Source organism: Miscanthus floridulus, chromosome 11 (genome assembly GCF_019320115.1).
Source record: "Miscanthus floridulus cultivar M001 chromosome 11, ASM1932011v1, whole genome shotgun sequence".
Taxonomy (NCBI): domain Eukaryota; kingdom Viridiplantae; phylum Streptophyta; class Magnoliopsida; order Poales; family Poaceae; genus Miscanthus; species Miscanthus floridulus.
The window spans coordinates 7,600,586-7,614,026 of NC_089590.1; the positions used below are offsets into that span (position 1 = coordinate 7,600,586).

Below are 13,441 nucleotides of genomic sequence, written 5' to 3' on the forward strand. Positions count from 1 at the left end.
CGCCTTTCAAAGGTTTTCCTGAGAGGGCGGCAGACTTGCTAGAACTCATACATACTGATGTGTGTGGACCAATGAGTACGACATCAAGAGGCGGATTCCAATACTTCATAACCTTCACTGATGACTTTAGTAGATATGGCTATGTCTACTTAATGAAACATAAGTCTGAGACATTTGAAAAGTTCAAGGAGTTTCAGAGTGAAGTAGAGAATCAACATGGTAAGAAAATTAAGGCTTTGAGATCTGATCGTGGAGGCAAATATTTGAGCCACGAGTTTAGCAATCATCTAAAGAGTTGCGGAATTGTTCCACAGCTTACGCCACCTGGAACGCCTCAGAGAAATGGTGTGCCTGAGCGACGTAATCGAACTTTGTTGGACATGGTTCGGTCTATGATGAGCCAGTCAGACCTACCATTATCATTTTGGGGATACGCTCTAGAAACAGCCGCTTTCACATTGAATAGGGTACCATCTAAGTCAGTAGTTAAGACACCACATGAGATGTGGACTGGTAAGAGTCCCAGTTTCTCTTTTCTGAAAATTTGGGGCTGTGAAGTTTATGCCAAATGACTTATGACAGATAAACTAACACCCAAATCAGACAAATGCTTTTTCGTGGGATATCCGAAGGAAACTTTAGGGTATTACTTCTACAACTGATCAGAGGGCAAAGTGTTTGTTGCTCAGAATGGTGTTTTCTTAGAGAAAGAGTTTCTCAAAAGAGAGAAAAGTGGATAGAAGGTGTATCTTGAAGAAGTTCACGATGAGCCAGTTGAGAAGGACTCTACGAGTGATGCTAATGTAGCAGAACAAGTTGAGATACCCATGGCAATAGAAACATCGCCACAACCACGAAGGTCAGCAAGAATCCATGAGTTGCATGGGGATTTGTTACTGTTAGATGATGATGAACCTGCGACTTATGCAGAAGCAATGATGGACCCAGATTCTGAGAAATGGCAAAGTGCCATGAGATCCGAGATAGATTCCATGGGAAACAATCAAGTTTTAAACTTGGTTGACCCGCCTAATGGGGTTAGACCCATAGAGTGCAAATGGATCTATAAAAAGAAAAAGGATATGGATGGAAATATTCACATCTATAAAGCTCGACTTGTTGCAAAGGATTTTCGACAAGTTCAAGGAATTGACTACGATGAGACTTTCTCGCTGGTAGCGATGCTTAAATCTATCCGGATCATTCTAGCAATAGCTGCTTATTTCGATTATGAGATATGGCAGATGGATGTTAAAACAGCCTTTCTAAATGGAAATTTGGATGAGGACGTGTATATGATACAACCTGAAGGTTTTGTTGATCCAAACAATGCTGGAAAAAATTGCAAGCTTCAGAAATCCATTTATGGGTTAAAGCAAGTATCTCGGAGTTGGAACATTCATTTTGATGAAGTGGTCAAAGGGTTTGGCTTCCATCAGAATGAAGAAGAACCTTGTGTTTACAAGAAGGAAAGTGGGAGCACTGTTGTATTTCTGATCTTGTATGTGGATGACATATTATTGATTGGGAATGACATTCCTATGTTGCAATCTGTAAAGACTTCATTGAATAATAATTTTTCTATGAAGGATTTAGAAGAAGCAGCATATATTTTGGGCATCAAGATCTATAGAGATAGATCGAAGAGGCTTATAGGATTAAGCCAAGATACATACATTGACAAGGTGTTGAAACGATTCAACATGGAACAGTCCAAGAAAGGGTTCTTGCCTATGTCACATGGTATGCGCTTTAGCGATAAACAGTGTCCTTCGATAGCTGATAAGCGGAAGCGCATGAGTAAGGTTCCATATGCCTCGGCAGTTGGTTCCATCATATACGCCATGATATGTACTCACCCAGATGTCTCATATGCTCTAAGTGTTGCGAGCAGGTACCAAGCTGATCCAGGAGAGAGTCACTGGACACTTGTTAAAAACATTCTTAAGTACTTAAGAAGGACTAAAGATGTGTTCCTAATCTATGGAGGTGAGGAGGAGCTCATTGTAAATGGTTACACCGATGCTAGTTTCCAAACTGACACGGATGATTCACAGTCTCAATCAGGTTTTGTGTTCACAATAAATGGTGGTGCTGTAAGTTGGAAAAGTTCCAAGCAGGAGACGGTGACCAATTCTACAACAGAGGCCGAGTACATTGCAGCTTCTAGAGCTATGAAGGAAGGTGTTTGGATGAGGAGGTTCCTCATTGAACTTGGTGTGTTTTTGAATGCATCCAACCCATTGAATCTACATTGTGACAACAATGGGGCATTTGCGCAGGCTAAGGAGCCAAGGAATCACCAAAAGAGCAAACATATACTATAGAAATTTCACCTCATTCGAGAGTTCGTTAGATGAGATGAGATCAAGATGTGCAAGATACACATAGATTTGAATGTTGCAGATCCTTTGACAAAGGCTCTTCCATAGCCTAAGCATGAGGCGCACATAAGAGCTATGGGTATTAGATATCTTTGAGATTAACTCTAGTGCAAGTGGGAGATTGTTAGGAGTATGCCCTAGAGATAATCATAGAGATGATTATATTGCCTTGTATCCATGATATATTATGAGTTCATTGAATTTCCATTAAAGACAACCTATATCGATTAGCAATTATGTGAATTGTTTGTGAAACTCTTTTACTTGAATGGTTATTCTAATATTGTCCCTGGTCAGAGTTCATGTGTGGACACACATGAATAATGGATCAGCACATTATTAGTTGATGACTATGTTTCACAAGTCATAGACATGAAGGTGTCAAACTAATAATGTTGGCACATGTATGACATGGGGCTGGACTGACCCAACGTGAGATGTCGTTATTATCTCTATTCACATCATGTACGTTATGTCCTTAGACCTGAGATTGTTGTATGTATTCAAGATGTGAAATGACCTACTCAGGGACTATCAAACGCTACTCCGTAACAGGGTAGTTATAAAGGTGGTTTTGGGTTTGTTGGGAAACATGCTATGAGACATAGACAGTCAAGATGGAATTTGCCCCTCTCTATATATGAGAGAGATATCACTGGATCACTCTAATGATTAGATCAAGAAATACATGGCCGTGCTTGGGTTAAGTGTTAACCTATGAGTTGGACCAAATATCGTGAGGCAAGGGAATAACAAGTATGTGGTTTTATGGTGGTTCGTCTGATATGATCTTTGCGTACGCATAGGAGTTGACATGCCTTGCTAGAGGCCGCTATCAACTAATGGCCGAGTAGGAGTACTCAAGCCATGTTTATGTGTGCGTGAACCCATATGGTCACACGCTTAAGGGGCTGGAAGTCTAGTTCGGATTGGATCCGAATTAGACAAGGCTTAGGGTTTCTAATGGGCCTCCAACTCAGGAGTTCATTAGGGACGCCTATAAATATGTGGGGTGGGGCAACAGGGCAAATCAATCCATGCCTTTTGGCAGCCACCGCCGCCCATCCTATGCCTGCACCTGCTGCTCCTCGCGGACCTAGTAGTCCGAAGGCGCAACGCTTCCTCCCTGTACGTGTGGATACCTCGGAGGTGCTGCATCTAGAGCACAAGGACGAACCGCACGAAGGGGACGGACGGACGGACGACCTCACAACTGCATGGCACTGCTATGACGCGTTTGACTACATCGAGTCACTTCTGTTGCACCTGCACGTCTAGTGGTAATCCTGTGATCTATAACTAGTAGTAGATCCTGGTTTATGAGATTGAAATTTTTGTTTTCCGTCTAGCGTAGCATCCTCATAACCCTTCAGTCCCCATATATCATCTTCCACGCTCGCTGCTTAGCCCTCCAAGCTTTATCATAAGTTATCACATAACCTCCATACAACGCCTCAATGGTCCTGATAATTATCCTCACCTTCATATTGGGTTCTCCCTACAATATTCCCATCAACCGCTTGGCAATGAGGGTAGATGTCAACTACCGATGCCTCAATGTCAACTCCTTGTCAGCACAATTGTGTGGCCCAACAACTTTTATGATCTTCCACTTTCTGGTGATCATTTGCTTCCTTGCACAAACCCTCCATGGGCAGCGTTCCTTGTCACACACAACTATGTAACGGCGCTCCGCATATGAATGAAAGACCTTGTAAGGTCTCTTTCGTATCACTGCAAACTCCTGCAACCACCTCTTCAATGCAGGGAGGTCATTGAACACCCTCCCATTCTTAATTACCATGTTAGGGCTGGCCTCAGGAGCTTCTAGGAGCTCATCATCATGTCCTTCTACACATGCCTAATCGGAATGAGTAAGATCGCTGAACTCGTGAACTCTTGGATCAGGTGGTTGGGAAAGATACGCCTCAGTATCTCAACATCACTCTCTATCAGCTCTCTAACAGGGCGATCATCATCAGAATCAAGAGCCCTTACCATCTCATATGGCTCCAAATCATGCATAATTTCAGCACTATTGGAGCCACGGAATTCATCTCCAAAGTGCACTTGCGCAACAATAGGGGGCACATCCACATTCTCAAGAATGTCTCCTGCAACATAAGTAGAGAAGTGAGAAAAGAATGAAAGAAATGGATGTAAGGAAGGGGGTAAGCTCCCAATAAGCATGCGATTAAGACACTTACTTGGATGATTCTATGTCAAAGGGATCTCATGAGGAGGATCTGCCACAACAACATAAGTCTGACAAGCATCTCCAACTACCGCATTGGGGGCAGATTGAGCATCGAGAACTGTAGGTGCAACCTCCACATCTATATTAGGTTCTAGGACAGGAGGGTCGATGTGTGCCTACTGACCCATTGGTGGGAAAACCCCATGAGGGATGGGATCAACTAACACCTGACGCACAACCACATCTAAACATTGCAGCTGACTCTTCATAGCCGATCTCACATAGTTCTGACATTGATCCGCACAACCAATTGGGATCATTCGCTTGAGAATGTTGGGAGGAGAACCTAGGTGCAATACACCATCAACTGCAATGCCATCATCTCTGAAAGGATCAAGATGTCCAAGAGGGGGGTGAATTAGGCTATTTCTAAATTTCTTTGCAATAATTAAGTCCTACGGTTAGGCCAATTAATCCCTTGTGCCTAGAAAGTGTTTCTATTGATCTACTGCACAAAAGTTTAACAACCTATGTTCCAATCCTACTCTAGCATGGAAATTCTATGAATGTAAATGACAAGAATTGAATTGCTTAAAGTAAATGCTCAAAGTAAAGAGAGGAGCAACACGACGATGTTTTACTGAGGTATTGGAGAGTCACCACTCCCCACTAGTCCTTGTTGGAGCACCCACGTAAGGGTGTAGCTCCCCCTTGATCCATGTAAGGACCAAGTGCTCTCTACGGGTTGATTCTTCGACACTCCATCATGGTGAATCACCCACAACCGCTCACAACTTGAGTTGGGTCATCCACAAGCTCCGTCGGATGATCACCAAGCTCCCAATCACCACCAAGCCATCTAGGTGATGGCGATCACCAAGAGTAACAAGCACAAACTCTCACTTGACCACGACAAGCCTAATGAGAAGGGTGGATGCACACTTTGCTACTCTTGCTTTCACTAATGAGGGCTTTCTTTGGGATTCTCAAATCTCAATCACCTCACTAGGGCCTTGCTCTTCTTGGCACTCTCAAAGGTGTTTCTCAGCTATTGGAATAAGCAAAAGTGCCTCTCACACGAATGGAGAAAGTATTTATAACCTCGGTTGAAAAATAAACCGTTATGTGTCTCTGCGGGGTGACCAGACGCTCCGATCATGTTGACCGGACGCTCCGGTTAGTTCTCCCCGAACTCCAGTGTTTAAGTTATGACCGGAGGCTGGACAGCGTCCGATCAGCACTGACCGAACGCGTTCGGTCACGATTTTCCCTCTCTAGAACCTTACTAGAGTCGACCAAATGCTGGCACCCAGCGTCCGGTCGCACCAGACGAATTCATCTTGGTCAAATGAACTGATCAGACTCTGCGCCAACGTCTGGTCACCCCGGAACCAACGTCCAGTCAGTATTTAACCCTCCATTCACTTCCTACTCTCGATCATATGTGAATGAAGTTTGCTCCAATAGATCTAAGGGTTTTTAGGAGCTACCTAGTGCTAGATTTAGCAAGTGTGCACCACACCTAACTCACTAGACTCACCTAGGTCAAGTTACCCGTCTATACCCCCTTAATAGTACGGTCAAAGGAAAAACAATATCCTAAACTACTATAAGTGTCTCCTCAACACCAAACAACACTTAGAACTAGTCCATCCTTAACCTTGTCGTCCATCCTTTTAAAACCAAAATGATTTCCATCGTAGGGGCATGACCACCATGATAGCCCAATCGATCTCCATTACCATGATCTAACTTAATTGCCTCTGCAAAAACACACATTAGTCATAGTAATCACGTATTGTCATTAATCACCGAAACCCAACTAGGAGCCTAGATGCTTTCAATCTCCAAGACAATGCAGCTCCTCCTAAGCCTGTGCAAGCATCTCACTAAATGAAGCCCTATCATTGAAGCTCACACGCTGGCCCAGGGTGAAGCTCGGCGCCTCCTGCCATGTCACCTCCACGTGTGTCTCGAGTCCAAAAGCTCGGCGCCAGAGACATTGACGTCGAGACGTATTAGCTTGTCGTCAGCATCGATAGCGCCGAGCTAAGGGTATAGATTCTGAAATCTTTCTTCCAGAAACGTATTTGTGAAAAACTTAAAAAAAAGGGAAAGGGGGGGGGGGGGGGGGGGGGGCTAAGAAATAAAAAATTCGGACGAACAGGGGAGGCAAGTGAGAGCAGCACGCGGCCCGGTGAGCTCGACCAGGCACGGAGGCACGCGAGCTTCACCCCGGGCCAGCGTGTGGGCGAGTGAGCTCGGCCCCAGCGTGCATGCGGGAGAGCTCGGCCCGAGGCAGAGGCGGGGGAGCTCCGCCCCAGCGCGCGGGCGGGCGAGCTCGGCCCCGGGTGAGCGCGTGAGCTCCGCAACCAGCGCGCGTGCGGGGTGCTCGGCCCCGGCGTGGGCGCATGAGCTCAGCCCCGCCGCGGGCTGACGGGGTGGCCGGAGCTGGGAACAGCAACGGATGTGGTGGCCGGTGTCATGGCTGGGGTCAGCGAACTCGGCCTCACACGCTGCGCACACAGGTCCAGCGAGCTCCCAACCCAAATCCCCCACTCTCGATCGATGCGGCAGCGGAGCATCGCTTGTGCAGGAATGAGGTGAGGTTTGGCGGCGCCGGCGGCAGTGGTCAGAGACAGCACCATGGGAGTTCGGTGGAGGGGAGGGGGTTGCGGCGCAGTGCTGAGCTGAACACAAGAGATAGGTTCTGTCCAACGAAGAAGACGGAGCAGCAGGGGGGCAACGAAGAAGACAGGGAATTTTGGTGTATACGAAAATATAGTGACCTGTATCTGGGTCTAACGTCGTCTCAGGCATACAAATACACGGTTCAGCGAGACAGTGAATTGTAATGGCAATATTCCGATATGATGAATAGTAATGGCAGTTTTTCAATCCACGAAAGTTATAATGGTATGTTTCCAATTAATCCAACGAAAATATCACATGTAGAGTCCTATGCCGAACAGAAAGATCAAACAAAAGGTTTTTTTTTTAAAGATCTGGTTTCCCAGCTTTGGTTTATAATAAGGAGAATGAAGCAACAGTGATTACATGCGCGAGGAGCCCTGCTCCCCACAGCCAAAGCTGCAAGGAGTTCAAGGAAACACAGGAGAGCTATTACATAATAGCTACTTTCACAACAAATAGGGGCTTCAAGAAAACCCCTCCCGCAAAAACAACATGCTCCACTTCCCTGCAGTTCCTGAAGGTATTCGCATTCCTCTGGCTGCATATGCTCCAGGGAGTCAAAACAACCAAACTTGGTTCCAGAAATTGCCAGGTTGTTGTCATCCATTCCGTGAACCACGCAACAACAGGACACACATAGCCCTTAGGGCTGGCGTTCCTGGGAGCGGCGGTCTGCGCGGCACCCATCAGCTAGAGCTCCTCGGAGTCCTTCTCTGGGAGCGGGAGTGAGAGCAGCAGCGACCACGCATGGTCGGCGCCCGTGTCGCCGCGCCCGGCCCCGCCGCCCGTGCTCATCATACCTGCTCCCACCTGTCCGCATTCACCGGCACGGAGGACGACCGAGCTCCGCGCGGGAGCCCGACCGACGCCAGCGGCCACCTCCCCCTGTCGCTCCTCCCCAGGCCACCCCGCCGCCTCCTGCGCGACGCCACAGGCCGTGCCTCTCGCCCCCCTGCTCGCGTCGCCGGCCAGCGGCCAGGCCGCGCCGCCCCAGGCCACCGCGCACGCAGGCCCAGCCTGGCTCGGGGGCGGACGACGGCGATGAGGCTGTGGCTAGGTGCGGGTGCTGCCGTGCCTGGTGATGTGTGTCCTCGCCTACGACCGTGCGTCCTAGCCTGTGGGCGAGCGGGACCAGGAACGCCCGCGGTCCAATGGCTCCATGTCTTCTGTCCAACAGTCCATTGGCTCCTCCCCCCTCGCCCCTGCCTGTCGATAAGACGGGGGCGAGCGAGTGTACGCACGCGCTGCCTCGATGTAGCCCTTGCAAAGAGAACGGTCATGCTCCGGCGACATTGTGAATTCCGCGAGGAATTGTAAAGACCGCAGGCGGGAGATGTAGATGTTGTGCCGCGGTACATGGAGCTGCTGGGACAGGGCATAAGCAACCTCCAGGGTGCTGAGGCGATAGCTAGCCCTCTGGCAGTGAGACGATGGTGGCCGCGTGGAGCTTCAGGCGGTTTGCCTCCTGGGTCATGGACTCCGATGCCGCGATCGACGACGACACCATTGTGCATCGGGACGTGCGTCATCTCAGCAGGAGCGGGGAATGATGCAGGCTTGGGAGCGGGGGGAAAGCTATGCGATTGTGGATGTTCTCCGGGGGGGAGACGAGGCGGGAGCGAAGTTGGGCGGTGCTTGCGAGACGGGCAAGAGCGGGAGACGTGTCCCAGGCCACTGCACTTGAGGCAGCGGATTGGGTCACGACACTGGGCGACGCGGTGATCTGTGGCGAGGCATCGGAAGCAGCGGCCGGCGAGGCGATTTATTTTGGTCGCCGTCGAAGAGCTTGTCGTCATCATCTTGGACGTCATGATTGCAGCTTCGTCTTGTGGCAGGGGAGCAGTCTTCCTCCACCAGTGCTTCCGTCTGGCTTTTTGCCATTCCGGCGAGAGAGCGCCGGCCTGCACCTCATTTACTCGGGATGGCTCGTCGAACTCCCAGCAGGCGGCAGAGGTGGCTTGGAGCTTGGCGCCGTTGCCGCTGACGTGCCCGAAGCATGGGGTGGTGGGCCTCAGATTCAGGCGCCTCCAGACCTGCTTGCGATGATGGCCCGGTGGCGATGGCGCGCGCTCAGGAACCACCAGGATCCGGACGGGGGCAAGCATCTTGGGAGGCGTTGCGGGTGGAGGCGATTGGATCGAGGCCGATGCCGACATGGCTTCGGCGTGATGCGGGGCGTCCTCCGTCTTGGCGTCACCAGATCTGGCGGATCCCGTCGCAGTAGCCTGTGGCGCCCCAGGATGCGGAGCAGGGGCCGTCGCTGCAGTTGGATCAGCAGGCTTTCCTCCATCTTCGTCATCAATGCCGACAGACTGCTCGTCCCAGTCCACCAGCTCCACTTCCTCAGCAACCTCCGTCGAGTAGAGTGGGGTTGGGATGGGTGGGTTGGGCGCTGCCGTCTCCTGAGAAGTGGGGGCGGCCAGCTGGGCTGTGGGCGACAGCGGCCGGGTGGCCGACGCCGTGGGGTTGTGGCCGGGGGAGGCTGGGGCGCCGCCGCCGGGGATGCTCTCGTTCGAACTCATTCTCATATTTCAATGCAGTGAACGATGATGATCCTTGTTGGTGCTCTATGGAACCTAAAAACAAAACAAAAGGTCGAGATATGATTGAAAACAAATAGAAAACATTATCTCGATGAATCGAGAGAACTATAACAACATATTGAAAGATGCACCGTAACAAAATGAGACAGCAACAACAAATCAGAAATATTTATTATCACTCCAAGAAATGTGATCTTCTATGACAAAAATGAGATGGCGGAGCTATTAGTCATTATAAATCATTCTGTTTATCACGTTATTTCTAGAGCTAGTTTTAGTAAATACTTTAGTGCCGTATTTATTACGATTTTTAAAACAATGCTTGTCCTTCATAATTTTTAATAATAATTATTCTATCATCTCAAATTGAAGGATCAGCAATAAAAAGTCTGATAGAACTTGCGAGCTGTTTGTTCCCAGGTCGGTAACGTAAACGGTAATGTACTGATTTCGGGGGGGGGGGGGGGGGGGGGGGGGGGGGGGGGGGGATCGTTGATCCTTGATTTGTTATAGTAAAGGTATTGGATACCGTTACTGTGTTTGGTTTGATGCTATGGTATTACTCCAAAATTTGAATACTAGTCTGATCGCTAAATTAACAGGTCATTCAATTGAGTAAATTAATTGATGTGAAGCGCACAAATATATTAATATATTCGGACTTGAACATGACAAGATCATCAAAGAAAATTTACGCCAGCTTAAAATTGCTGACCAGACTATCATTAGAATTCTACCATGTTGAAAAGTGCCTGTTAAATAAAACTGACATGTCTCAAAATATTCCCTCAAAAAAGACATGTCTCAAAATATCATATCTTAAAATAACTTGCCAACCATTGGAAATTTAACCGTACTGAAAACCAACATAGTATTTGGAATTCTACCATGTTGATCCTCTAGAAAGATAAAAGTAACATGTCTTAAAATATCATGTCAACCATTGAAAATTTAACCATACCGCAAACCAGCATTAGTTGGCAAAAGGCTCAAAGCCAATCAAATAAAGCCAAAAAAAACAAGATACTCCAAATGCAAAAAGCAAGCACTGTCAACATTCCTTTTCCACCTCCAACAGTAAGCACTATCAACATCCCATTTCCACCTTCAACTCTTGAATGAATATGCAAACATCTTATCTTCCTCCTTCTATCCGCTTCCTTGTCTCCTCCTCTACAAAAAAAATGATTTTAGAAAGATAGAGTATATGTGCATCACAAAAATAGCACCACAGATTTTGTGCATAGCTCACAATGACAACAGTACAATGTATGCATGGTTTATAAAGAGTGTTGGCTAACAATCGTACCATTAAACATGCTTAGAATGAACTCCCTCCTCAAAGATTAGTCAAGGGTTAGCAGCTTACTTATTTGATCTGGCGATTTCACAAATACAGTAGCAGCTTTGATTTGTTCTGTCCCTGTGAACCCCAGCTTGTGCAACTCTGCTACAGCCTTCTCCCTTTAAATATGTTGTGGATTTTTATTCATCGTCTTCTCTTGAATTGCAGCCTCACGGTCCATGGCTTCTGCCATTTTTCCAACATTACTAGCCACACCCTTCAGATCACCTTGGACTTCATGTAACATGTCCAGAAAAGGATCACTTGTTCCACTATCCTTGCTCTTCCCTCCTTGCCGCTTCCTCCTCTTGCAGCTAGATGATGCTGAGTCAACAGACCTTCTAGGGGTTTCTCTGGACATCCTATCCTCTTCTTCGTCATGCCGATTACCATGTTCAGCAGCAAGCTCTTCTTCCATGTTGCCAACAGCCTCACTGATATCTTCGGCACCTTCACCAGTGCCTATATCATTTCTATATATTGCAGATAATGTATCATAGTAAGGGAATTTGATGCCATATAGGCCCTTAGCATCAGGATGTAAACAAACTGTTGTGTGTATCACTTATGTGCTGAAAAATACAAACTAATAACTATATGCATATGTATAGCACCTAATGTATTTCTACGAAATATTAAACCATGGCCAGTCATAATGGACCATGGTAGAAAGATTTGAGATTCAATAAAACAACAATTAAACCTTTATGGCACTATTTGATCTTCACACTTGATGCAAAACAATTTGCAACCTCCCTATTATAACCCATGTTCAGCAGCAACCTCCCTATTATATAAAGTATTGGTCCTGAAAAATATATAAGATTCAATGCAAGATCTGAACCATCTCTATGCAAACTCTAATTCCTCCAAATTAACTAAAAATAAACTTGTCATGCAAGGACAAAAGTATTTTCCTTTGCATTAGTATGCTGCGATCACTAGATTACTTATTTACATTATGTAGTGATGCCAGATTATCCATTAGAACTACCATGTGTACTCAACAAGTACACCTTAACTACATAGTACATAACTTCCAAAATCGAGAAGCTACATAGTACAAAACAAGAAAGTGCACACAGATACATCCTGGACAGAACAAGATTAAGTACTTGAAATCAGCTCTCATGAGTCTCATCACCACAGACATGCATATGTAAAGTCAAAAGGATAGCGTACCTTACAATGTTTATCGTACTGTATCTTTTCACACTGAAGCATCTTCTTAGTATCATCCCAGGTGAAGCCACTTTTGTTCAGCATTTGTTCCAGTGCTCCATACTTTGTCCTAAAATGCCTGACTCTAGACTCAATATGAGGTGAAGCTGAAATTCCAACGCCTGGTAGCTTCTCAGCCAGAATGTCCTCCAATGTAGATAAATACCCATTATTAGAGCCTCCTCCTTGCCCCTTCCACTTTGGCTCCAATGATATCTCATACAGTGCTTTCATAAGCTCATATCATCTTCATTCATAGTCCACTTCCTTTTATTCTTTCCCCTTCCATGCACAATTGTTGATTTCTGAGAAAGGTTCATAGCTGCATAGTATTAAGGCCATGTTAAAATACTACACAACTAATATATAATAATTTTAGAACTAGAAGAATATGAAAAGCAGACCTCAATTATTAGAACTAGAAGAAGCCCTATAGTTATTATATAGCCCTTGAGCAAGAACATCTCGAAAATTAGTCCACTCATTAGAAGCTGACACACAGGTGATAAATTCTGGTTCACTAACTTATTCAATAATTTCCATTGAAGGTACCACTGTTTCATCCTCATCTTTCATTGGATCTCTTGACATATTTTGCAAAATAAAATTATGCAAAAGGGCACAAGCCATTATTATTCGGCATTGAGTTTTTATAGGAAAATAAGATGGAGATCTCAAAATTCCCCACCGACCCTTTAGCCTTCCAAAACACCTCTCAATGATATTTCTTGCTTTTGCATGCCTCATATTAAAATATTCCTCTGTGCTATGTGGTGGATTTTGTGCAGTCCAACCTCCCAAGTGATACCTTTGACCTCGATATGGAGCTAAAAAGCTATTTACATTTGAATAACTGGCATCCACAAGATAGTAACACCCTTAAGATTGCAAATAGAAACAAAATCAACATTTGCACTAAATAACTTATTAGGAAAACCACATGAGTTAACAAAACGAAACTCGCCTTGGGGGATACGCAAGCCATTTGGCCTGGTAATGGCATCTCTCGGCACATGACTATCATGTGCTGAGCCCTTCCAACCAGGTAGTACATAGA

The 13,441-nt window shown here is 46.2% G+C and overlaps 1 pseudogene; it reads right to left on the reverse strand.

Moving 5' to 3' along the window:
• Positions 1-11,284: 11,284 nt before the first annotated feature.
• LOC136491597 (uncharacterized) lies at positions 11,285-12,704 on the reverse strand (annotated as a pseudogene).
• Between the last annotated feature and the right edge of the window lie 737 nt (positions 12,705-13,441).